At 38.9% G+C, this 5110-nt stretch overlaps 1 pseudogene; it reads left to right on the forward strand.

Annotated features, from left to right (window-relative positions):
* The first annotated feature begins 4120 nt into the window (after positions 1–4120).
* LOC149540718 (pyruvate kinase, cytosolic isozyme pseudogene) lies at positions 4121–4870 on the forward strand (annotated as a pseudogene).
* Positions 4871–5110: the final 240 nt, after the last annotated feature.

The following is a 5110-nucleotide window of genomic DNA, read 5'->3' on the forward strand; positions in this document are numbered from 1 at the left end:
TGGCTTCTAGACTACTCCTCCAAGCAGGGAAGTAGTCACAAAGGTGGAACTCCAACTTAGTACTAAGACTAGGTCCTTTCTTCCATTTTGGGCATTCTAAGAGTTCCAATGCTTCTAATTCTTACACTTTATCATATGTGCTTCATGTTTTTTTAAACTATTCTTCTAAAGGCAATACGTCTTTCTGTGTCAGAAACTCACTAAATGAGATTTGCTTTTAGTGGAGGAGTAGCAAGCAGGTGAATTTATGAAAGGAGTATACTAGGGAAAGTTTTGAATGATCCAAATGATTTACACCTTTCTTCTCATCAGGGGGAAGACACTCTAAAAAAATCCTACCCAACCTAGGACAACTAGAGACCTCGACACACTTGATTAGTATGAATCCTGCATAAAGGGTTGAGGGAGAATATGGAGCAGTGAATTCTTGAAATCCTACATAGTGAAGGAAAATAAGATAATCAATGAGAATAAAGTCACCCAAGAGGGAACCTAGACTTGGATACTTAGAATTAATTGCATGACTACGCTCTAAGCTAGAAGCTTAAAAGGGAGACAATATTTTGGCAACAATTGGCTCTGGCTGGGGACTTAGGAACACAAGTGCCTGAGAAAGGGACCTAGCATCTCTAGTTTCGCTCAAGCAAGGAACAACAAACACACAAAAATAAAACTAAACGAAGCACATGCAATAGAAGGGAGCTGAACATAAAGCAAACCTAAACTAATTATATATAATGCAGGATTGTCTACTTTCACTTGCATGCTTGATAGAGCTTCAGATCCTAGCCATTGTAGAACAGTGGAAACAAGACCATACCTCCTTCCATGAACTTCCTTGCCCTTGTCTTCTTGTTGAATGCCTTTCACTTGCATCTAATGTTGAGTGATTTGATCTATGAGATGTTCTCTTTCCTCCTGTAGTCAAGTTAGGTACATGATCTACTTCTACAATCCACTACTAAAGGTACTATCTTCTATAACAGTTCACAACTTATAGGTAGAGATCTCTAGAGGAAGGGGGAAATTAGCTTCCATGCCGTAGAATAACTTGAATGGTGAAATCTTAATTGCTATTTTCGATGTGGTCCTATTTGCCCATAATGCATCATGTAATTTCTTGTGCCAACTTCTCGGGTTATCTAAGACTAACTTCTTCATGATACTTACTAGGTTCTTGTTGCTTGACTTGACTTTCCCATTTCCTCGGGGATAGTAGTCTAATGAATGACCCAAGTGAATGTTGTTTTCATAGAAGAATTCAACAATCTTGGAAGAAGAGAAATAAGAGGCATTATCCATAATCAACTTTAGTGGCACACCAAACCTTACAAAAATATGCTCCTTCAGAATCTCACACACCACTTTAGAGGTTGTCTTTGTTGTTGGCTTTGCTTCAACCCATTTACTGAAATAATCCATCACAGTTAGAATATGTGTGTGACCTTGACTAGACATCGGGTTGATGGGCCCTATAAAATCCAATTCTCATTGTTGAAAGGGTGCTTCTATGACTACTGCCCTTAGGGGCAAAGAAGCTAACTATGGCTTACTAGTAAACATTTTATATTTCATCTCGAAACATTCTTGGCATGTAGAGGATGAGAAATGTGCCCCACACACCTTATCATGAAATGCTCTTAACAACTTCACCTATTATTCTTTTTCTACACACCTTAGGAAGGTGCCATCTATGGCCTTCTTGTATAGCACATCATCAACAATGACATACTTGGTTGCCTTTGTCTCTAGATTGTAGGCATACTTCTAGTCCCCCAATTTTAAATTTTTACAAGTTGCCTCTCATCAAAAGAAATACAGCCTCCTCGGTGTTCATCTTTGAGTATGGCGAATACAGAATTGGATGACTGTCTTAAATCTCTTATTGGTACTGATCATAACACAAGTTTGTAAAGAGATTCCAGATCCTATAGAATATCACAAGGGGTTCGATTTCATTATGATCATCCTAATGTATTTGATAGATTGTTCCACCTAACAAGAGGTGGGATAAGTAAAGCCTCAAAAGTAATCAATTTAAGGAGGATATATTTGCACCCTATGACAAGGAAATGTAACTCATCATGAATACATGCAAGTTGGTAAAGGTTGAGATGTAGGGTTTAAACCAAATATTACAATTTGAGGCAAAGGTAGCAAATGGAAGCAGAAAAGCATCTAAAAGAAGCTAGGCCAAACATTCCTCAAATGACAAGGCTAATGGAAGCATTATGGTTACTATGGTTATTATAGGTGTTATTGTGCGGTTTTACCAGGAGTTCAAAAGTTTAGTGGCCACGCTAAAACTATCCGAGCTAGTTAAAGCATCAATAAAAGTGCAACAATGTGCAAGGAGGGAGGTCTAGACAGAGTTGCAAGTTCAGATTGATCAGAAAGATGTTGTACCAGGAGATATCATAATTTTTAGTGCTGGAGATCTTTTTCCTGGTGATGTGCAGTTGTTATCATCTAAGTTTCTTGTTGTGAGTCAGTCTTCATTAACAGGTGAATCTGGGATTGTTGAGAAATTGGCAGATGTCATAGAAGACCCGACCACTCCCTTGCTTGAGATGAGAAATATATGCTTTATGGGAACAAGTGTAGTTTCTGGCTCTGGTACTGGAGTTATTGTGTCCACTGCTGACAAAAACCTATATAAACACATACTCTCTGCTCTGGGAAAACGAAGTCCACGACATGCATTTGAGAAAGGTGTAAGGGGTGTATCGTATGTGCTCATTTCCTTTATGCTTGCTATTGTCCCTGTTATCGTAATTGTGGATTATTTTAGAACAAAAGATTTGGGTCGTAGTATTCTGTTTGGTGTATCAGTGGCAGTTGGGCTCACACCTCAGATGCTACCCCTAATTGTAAACACCAATCTGGCAAGAGGAGCCCTTGCAATGACAAGAGATAAGTGCATTGTTAAAAGGCTAGTAACAATTCAGAATAAGGGTGCCATGGACATACTATGCACAGATAAGGAAAAGAAAGCTGCAGGTTGTTGAGTCACTGAAAATGGGAAATCACATTGTGGGTTTCCTTGGCGATGGAATCAATGATACGTTAGCTCCCTCAAAGGTACTGGAGTCTTTGCTGTTGAACTATTGCTGACTGGAAATGGTCAGATTTTGCTTAATGAAATCGCACCAAGGCCCACAACAGTGGTCATCATATAATTGAAGCATACTACATATCACAATTTGAGCGGCATTTATAGGCTATTCTTGATCTTCCTCTTGGTGATGCTTCTATGAAAGTACCTGCTGCGATCATGTATAATTTGCTTTGTGAAGACAACAGAGTTATTTTGCATATCTAATTAGAGTTAGAGAGCCAGGTTTCTTTGGAGCCATTGACATATCAACTGTGAAGGCATTTCTCTTGAATCCAAGATTAAGTGAAAAATATGTTAATATCAGGATTATCTTACTTGAAGGAAAGGTATGAAGTAGATGAAGTTTTGGAAAGCATCTTAAGGTCTCTTGCCATAGGGAATGCAAATGTGCTTTTGTATCTCTTGCACGATCTCCACACAGATAGCAACAAATTCTCACAACTCGCTACTTATGAGGGACTCAAAACCTTCAATACAAACCTTGAGATTTTGCATCCTATTCTGACAGAGTGTCCTGTAATCAAGTCAGATCTAGAGTTGAATCTATTATGATATGTCAGTGAAGTAAGCTAAGCAGCTCATGTTGAGGTGATGCGCAAAACTGGAATCGAGATGAAGAAGTATCAACTGGAAAGTACATTCTTGAACTACACCTATATGTATGGTGGCTGTAGATATTGCTCCTATACCTGTATTTGTGCAACCAGAGCAGATGTGAAGAACTCGAGTTCCATAAAAGCCCGATTAATAGATAGTAATAAAGCCCGAAGCATAGTTGTTTCGAAGCCTTTTTACATATGGACAAAATTTAATATCTGCTTTTAGTATTACAGCTGACCCGAGCACGAAGAGTTTGCTTTGGCAGAAAAACGACCTCCCATGTTCATTTCCGCTGAGGAGAAGCTATTTTCTAATTTTCTGCCAAAGAGAAGGATATAGTTAAAACTCCGCCAATGGCTTCATTTTAAGTGCAGTGATGAGTTAAAGAATGCCATTTTTCACATGAACACACAGGCTACACGAGACCAAAAGGATAAGAAAAAAGATGCAGTGAAGAAAGTTATAGCTGCCATGACTGTTGGTGAAGATGTCTCATCATTATTCACTGATGTTGCGAACCGCATGCAAACAGAGAATTTGGAGTTGAAAAAGTTCGTGTATCTATATCTTATTAACCATGCAAAGACTATCATGCTGATGTCGAAGGTTGGGAACCAGGAAGGTGTAGTCAATTTTGATGAGATTTTGAAGGAGTTAGATGCTTTCATGGTTGCCCGTGGAGATCTTGGTAAGGAGATTCCAGTAAAAAAAAATATTTTTGGCGCAGAAGATGATGATCTATGAATACAACCTCCTTGGAAAACATGTAGTTACCGCCACCCAAATGTTGGAATCCATGATTAAGCCTCCTTGTCCAACTCACGCTGAAGCTACAGATATGGCCAATGCGGTTCTTGATGGTATTGACTGTGTTATGCTTAGTGGTGAGAATGTAGCTGGGGCTCATCCCGAGTTGGCAGTGAAGATCATGGCCCGCTCTGTACAGAAGCGGAATCTTCATCGGATTATGGTTCTATTTTCAAAGAACTAACAAGATTTACTCCTCTATCGATGAGCCTTTTGAAAAGCATTGCTTCATCTGTTATGAGGACAGCAAACAAAACTAGGGCAATCCTTGTTGTGGTTCTAACTCGTAGGGGCATGACTACTAAATTGGTAGCAAAGTATAAATGGAAACCCGATATGCAATAGAGAAGCATATGATACATATGTTCAGCACGCATTGAGATAGATCGAAGATTCTATGACATAAATGGTGCTTGTTTAGTGAGATAGGCTCCAGGAAGCAGACTCAGAGGAGAAGAGGAATAAGTTTAAAGTTTGGACAAATTTAGCAGGCTTTAGCTTGGTTGCATTTGAGTACTCATGCCTTTGTTCTGTTTGGTTCAAAAGTATCTCAAGTTTGGTAAGTCAATTATCAAGAAGATTATA

Source organism: Cupressus sempervirens, chromosome 9, assembly GCF_028749045.1.
Source record: "Cupressus sempervirens isolate cs-2001-9-10 chromosome 9, ASM2874904v1, whole genome shotgun sequence".
In the NCBI taxonomy this organism is placed as follows: domain Eukaryota; kingdom Viridiplantae; phylum Streptophyta; class Pinopsida; order Cupressales; family Cupressaceae; genus Cupressus; species Cupressus sempervirens.